Raw genomic sequence first — 7,079 nt, 5'->3', positions numbered from 1 at the left:
ACATGTCATTGTTATTTGTCCACCATAGCATTATATAAAAGAAAACATATAAGAAATCTTGGAAATTTATATACAAGAGTTTATTTTCCATAGGCAAACAACAGATAGCCATGTCACTAATGCATCCTTACTCAATGACTTTAGAATACTGAATGAGTCGTATAGTTTTGTAGCATTTCCTAGAGTAATAGATTATTATTAAAAGAGGACATTAATTTACTGACTGTTTGCCTGTGCCAAACATCCCCCCAAAACAGTGGGGCAATTAAAAATTTTAATTAAAATGAAATGAGACTGATGCTTTTATTCTGAAAATCATTTTAAACCTCCGAAGAATTAAATCCCAAAATGCCTTTGATATTCAAGGACCAATTGAACACGAAAAAAAGCGTAACACCAAACAGCGTAGAAGGCATTGATTTGTAGACAAGGTCATATATGAACATCAAAACATAGAGTATATGATATTTGCTGGGAACAATCATGTATAAAGTCATTTCCTCCATCGTTATACATACACACATACATACATGAATGAATACATTTCGAAACAGTTGGTCCTATGACTCAAGAATAGGTATAATTGTAGGTTGATATTACCCCCCCCCCCCCCGCCCTTCCCCGTTGCGGCCAACAATAAGACAGTGCCTTTATCACCTAAGATAAAAGCAAAAATAAGAACCAAATAAGTATGTATTGTTTCGAGTTGTCAACCAATGGTCGTTTTGAACTATAACGATATCAAACGGTCAAGGTTTTTGGATTATGTCATTGGAAACAATGGTTTATGAACGAAGAAAAAGAGAGAGAGAGAGAGAGAGTCATAGATTATTGTTAAAAAGAGACATGAATTTACTGACTGTCCACCTGTGCCAATATCCCCCAAAACAGTATGGCAATTAGAATTTTAGTTCAAATGACATGAGAATGACGCTTTTATTCTGAAAATCGTTTAAACCTCCGAAGAATTAAATCCCAAAATGCTTTGATATTCAAGGACCAATTGAACACGAAAAAAGCGTAACATCAAACAGCGTAGAAGGCATTGATTTGTAGATAAGGTCATATATGGTCATGCAAGGATGTATGACATTTGCTGGAACAATCATGTATAAAGTAATTTCCTCCATAATTATACATACACACGTACATACATGAATAAATACATTTCGAAAATGTTGGTCCTATGACGCAAGCATAAGTATAATTGTAGGTTGATATGAGTACAATTAGAACATGAGTAATCGTTTCATTATCAAATTATTCCTTGAAATGCCCCAAACCCCTCCCCCGTTGCGGCCAACATTAAGACAATGTCCTCATCACCTAAGATAAAAGCAAAAACAAGAACCAAATAAGTATGTATTGTTTCGAGTTGTCAACCAATGGTCGTTTTGAACTATAACGATATCAACCGGTCAAGGTTTTTAATTATATCACTGGAAACAAGGGTTTATGAACAAAGAAACACACACACACACATACAGAGAGAGAGAGAGAGAGAGAGAGAGAGAGAGAGAGAGAGAGAGATGAGTTTAACTAAACCCTAAGATCAGTTATTAAGATCAAATTTCCTGAAAGTGAATTATTAAACAGAACATGTTATGACCCTATTATTGCTCCCTTCAGTGATCGAATTGACAATTGGTATCAAAGTTTGATTGATATTCATTTCATATCAAAGGAATCATTAAATATAGAGCGAGTAGCAATTTATAAATTCAAGGACTCATATGATGGAAATCCCTATATGTTGCATTTTCATATTATTATGCAAAGTCGTTTCATAAATATTGGTTTATAATCCTTTTTAAGTTTATTAGATACGTTTCGTCTCTTTCAGTAACTATCCTTTGATTTTGTGAGGAGAGACTTCAGAAATTAAACAAATGTATCCTATATGCACAGAGGATGAGGTTGCAATCCCCACCAATATATCCTCATTGCAGTTTTCTCACAATAACAAAGAATTTAGTCATTATCACAGTTACGTGAGAACACACAAGAAGTATCTCAAACTGAAGTAGCAAACCCCCCCCCTCTCTCTCTCTCTCTCTCTCTCTCTCTCTCTCTCTCTCTCTCTCTCTCTTTCTCTCTCTCTCTCTCTCAGGTTAGAGAGATAAGAAAATGCATTTCTCCTGAACACCGCCAAAAACGGACAAATGTTCTGTCATTGGTGGTCCTGAAACTTCAATTGGACTTTTCATTGCTGAGAAATAATATTTGATGAACCTCGAAGCCAGAACGAGCTGAGATTCCATCACTTTATCTCTGTATAGGGAAATGGTTAAGATAATATTACTTTATCGGGAGAAAAGGAAAATTCCTGGTTGAAATTATGTGAGGCGTACATAACGCCTCTCTCTCTCTCTCTCTCTCTCTCTCTCTCTCTCTCTCTCTCTCTCTCTCTCAGGGTTGAAAGGGTTGAAAGGGAGCATAAGAAGTAATGACGGATCCCAACCAGGAGAAGTAATGGAGAATAATATTGACCCCGGACGACCCTCAGTTAGTACCAAGTGTAGCTCTTTCAGCAGGAAAGCTTTTGCACATGATGATATTATATCTATGATCGTCTCACCAAGATGAGAGTAGATCATTCTAGGACAATAATTGCAGTACGTAAGACGACCATTAGTCGTTTTATAATACTTTTTTTTGTATAATGTGATGTTTTTGTAACATACTATTCATCAATTAATATAATAAAATCTAAATTATATCTTTTATCAATGCAATACATATATTGATTATCAGCAGCGTCAAAGGGAAAATTCCGGTTTTGTACACTGAAATCAATTTCCATCAGAATTTGTGATGGAATAGATCTAATCGGTTCGAACACCTGCAAAAGGAAAATATTTATTAAAATCATATATTCTCTGCAACTTGATGAATGACGTCCATCAAACATAAATGATATTGTTAATTTTTTTCTTCATTCATTTTTGAAGCTAATGAAATAAAAGGATATTTTCTAAAACCCGAATGAAGGCTTCGCTCAATAACTCTTTTCATATCAATCAATCAGCAGATAGACAAGTCAGGAATAACGGGAAAAGTGTTTTTTACTCTTTCATTACAAAGTACCTTCCGTTCTTAATGATAGGAGGCAACACATGTCACTTCATAAGAGAGAGAGAGAGAGAGAGAGAGAGAGAGAGAGAGAGAGAGAGAGAGAGAGAGTGTGGAGAGAGAGAGAGAGAGAGAGAGAGATCTTGTTGATGAAGCACAGGCGATGTGACTCCTCTTCTTCTTCTTCTTCTTCTTCTTCAAAGGGAAGAACCTTTTGATGCAGTAAATCTCAAGACGAAAATATCCGGTGTCATCATCCTCAACAACTAATAATAACAATAATAATAACAATAATAACAATGTTGTGTCAAAGACACATCGCCTCTTCGTTAAAAACCATTCTAAATATTATGTCGCCAAGACTTCTAGAGGGATTGCAACCTATAATGGACTGTTATTCTCATCACTTTTTGAGCATCGTCCTTTTTAAGATACAGAGAACATCCTCTTTATGTTCTTTTAAAAAAAATAATGTTATATTGTAGTTGCCCCTGATTCAACGGTGATTGTGGATGTGATCAGATAACATGGGCTTCAATTAGAATACAGAATATTAATTTAGTAACTAAGTTATCCTAAGAGAGATAGTTCCTTAATAACACTTGGTCACAGTAGAGTACCTTTGTTTTATATGGTTATTCTAAGTCAGGTTATCTTAGGAACTAAAGTAACCCCTTATTTTTTTAGGGCCCATCCAATGTTATCAATCATCTTGAAGCAGAATGTAACTTTAGAAGCATAATCATCTTAAAAATAGTTTATTACAATAAATGACTGTTTCATACATCATCAAATAAAACTGGATGATGAACTTTCTCTCAGGTTATCCAATTGGAACAAGTTAAGTCCAGTAATCCTACTCTTGGAGTTGTGTTGAGCGTAATGTTGTAGAAATGTAAGGTGGTGTTGTTTTCTTGAATATATTTTTGTTACTTATGAAAATATCATTAATAATTAGCAAATATCAGTATTCTGGGAAATCCACATAAATTCCTTCATTATTTCTAAATCCAACAGAAAGCTTAATGGAGACAGTAACCTCCCAATCAAAAATATTTTCCTTTATTTTTTGGAAACCTTCATCAGTCAGTCATTCTGTCAAACTCTCTTGAAACAAGAAGAGCAGAAAATCCACAACCCAAAAACATTTAAATTATTGTTAGGATTTATTACTGACTTCTTACATAAACCAACAGTTCCTCTCTCCTCAACTATGAATGGGATGTTTGTTTGAAATAAAGATAATAGAATTTGACAGCTGTTTTTTAATGCATGCAATTATTCAGAGCTCCCAAATCGTCCCGTTTTACAACAAAAGTCGACAACATTTCTGAAAACTAAAGGAATATTTGATATTTTCGATTTCCTATATTATTCAGTGTTTTCTGCACAAGTAGAATCATCTTCCCTTATGCATACAGTAGAGGGAAGAGAGAAATATATATATATATATATATATATATATGTATGAATATATATATATATATATATATATATATAAATATATATATATATATATATATATATATATATCAAGTTTAATCAGAGTGGAGTTATCGACCCTCTTCCTCCTAAAGGAAACTCTGTAGGAATGTCTGTTTGACTTTAACCTAACTGCAATCAATTGCAAAAGACTCATTTGCAAGACTCCATCGTTTGCATCGGAATGCTATGAAGCCTGACATTGTAAACTGGCTCTGTTTCGGTATATGTCGTAAGTCTTGCTCCATGAGGACATAAAACAAAGTCGCTGTGCTGATGACCCTTTTTGGATCCCTTTGTCTGACATTGCCTCTCGCATGACGCTCCTATGTTCTGTTGTTCAGTTATGAAAATATTTGATTTGGCCTCAATAGATGGCTATTAGAGGTCACTCTCCAAAGGCGTTTGATAGCTCTTGGTCTCATCTATCAAACGAGGTTTTAACCAAACTATTCGAGCATTACTTAGAGTAAACACAAACAATTGAACATCTATATCCATCGCCAGTTATGAGCTCTTTAAACTTTTGCTTGTATTTTTGAAGAGAGGTCAAGGGAACAAGTCTTAACAATTGGAAATGATCATGAAAATCAAGAAATGTATTAAGAAAACATTAATCTTTTCTTATACAGACTTTCTGAAACTATAACTGGAAAAGAATTCAAAAGAAAATGAGCAGGTAATTTTCAAGATAAATCTGAAGTATTTATAATCACAATATTACATATGAAGAAATAACACAAAAACAGATTGTGGGGAAAACACAAATAAACAATACTCTCTCTCTCTCTCTCTCTCTCTCTCTCTCTCATCTCTCTCTCTCTCTCTCTCTCTTTCATCCAGTACTTTTGACTAAAGGACCGCCATAACACCTCCATTACCTCCATTCCACCAATTGTCAAAATCCCAACTATGAGGAAATGTACGGATAATTATGTAAAACCAGTGATAACCTGAGACAGACAAACACACAGGAAAAAGGAAACCGTCATTTTGGGACCACAAGATCCCACTGTTTTCTCTGGATTTTTAATCTCATTATTGGTCACGTCTCCAACCTCACTTATTAGATTACACAATTCTGATAGGATTCACTTGATATGCAGAATGGAATGAATCTGATTCAGAAATTAGATTAGTATTAATGATATCTAGGAAGTTAAAATGGGATTTAATACGTTCAAAGTAACTGAATCAATCTAAGGAAAAATATTGATATTATTCATTCTCTGATTCCCGGAGATGTTGTATTATACAGAAGGAATGTTTTGGTCTAATGAATTCATTTATTCCCAAATCTGATCTTGTGTACGGAAGCATGAATGGAACATTAGCATTCGGTAATCAGTTGCAGAGGAGGAAAGTAGCATTTTTGAGAATGTTTGATAATGTAAAGAATACTGCAATGAAGATACTTCAATAAATCCTTGGGATAATTAGGTCATTCTTATTTTAATCATTTTGAAGGCTTCTTTTTATGTAAGGAGAAGAAACATGATAGGGCCCTAAGTAAATGAAACTCAGAAATTCTCCTGACTCAAAAATGTATGCGGGACTACATGGTAGGTTGAGCACTAACATTCATTTACTTTTTAATATGTTTGTTCATCCTAGGTGGTGGAAAAGATGGGAAGAGGGAATTGAAATCGCAAGAGAGAGAGAGAGAGAGAGAGAGAGAAGAGAGAGAGAGAGAGAGAGAGAGAGATTAACTAACCTTTGAAATGATATATTGAGATTAACTTTTCTGGAAGTGAAAATAATAAATCGAAGTGTCCCGAATAGTTTATCGCTTGGAGACGTCACTCACCGATGTCTTCTTTTGAGGGGAGGGAACATCTCAGTGACATCTGACGTCAACTTGAATAACATCGATGGATATTTATGGATGCAATAAACATCCAATGGGAAGCAATAAGGAAATTCATGGAGAAAGTTTATGTTTTTTTCCAGCAATTCCCTTCATGCTGCAAAGGGAGGTTTCAAAAGTATTCCATTTGATTGATGTATCCATCCTGTATGCACAAAGAGTGAAGCTGCACGCTTAGCACCAACACACCTCCAATATCCTCATTCCCTCTATGTCTAAGGAATTTTCTTCAGAGGTTATCTTTATACATCAACTTCAATAATAAAGTTTTTCTTTGATAGTTTGAATGAAACTTTTATTTACCTTAACTGTTCCTTTTGTCCCTAATTCTTCACGCTCATAAGGGGTGGTAAGCAGACACCTTTCCCCTCCCCTCTATCTTCCTCCTCCTCCTCCTCCTCCTCCCCTCCCCTCCCCCCTTCTTCTCCCCTCCGATCCCATCCAACTCCCCCCCCCTTTTCCTTACCCTCCTCCACTCCCTTCCGCTTCCCTCCTCATCCTCTCCCCTTCCTCCTCCCTCCTCAATCCCCTCTCCTCCCCTCCCTTCCCTTCTCTCCCTCCCCCTCCCTCCCCATTAACAAAGATGAGACCTTGGGAGGGAGACCAACACCGAGAGCCAAGGTCAATCTGCTTCCACATTAACCTTTCCTGCAAAGAT

The sequence above is a fragment of the Palaemon carinicauda genome, chromosome 25 (assembly GCF_036898095.1).
Source record: "Palaemon carinicauda isolate YSFRI2023 chromosome 25, ASM3689809v2, whole genome shotgun sequence".
Lineage (NCBI taxonomy): Eukaryota > Metazoa > Arthropoda > Malacostraca > Decapoda > Palaemonidae > Palaemon > Palaemon carinicauda.
Note: the sequence above shows the minus strand (reverse complement) of the source record.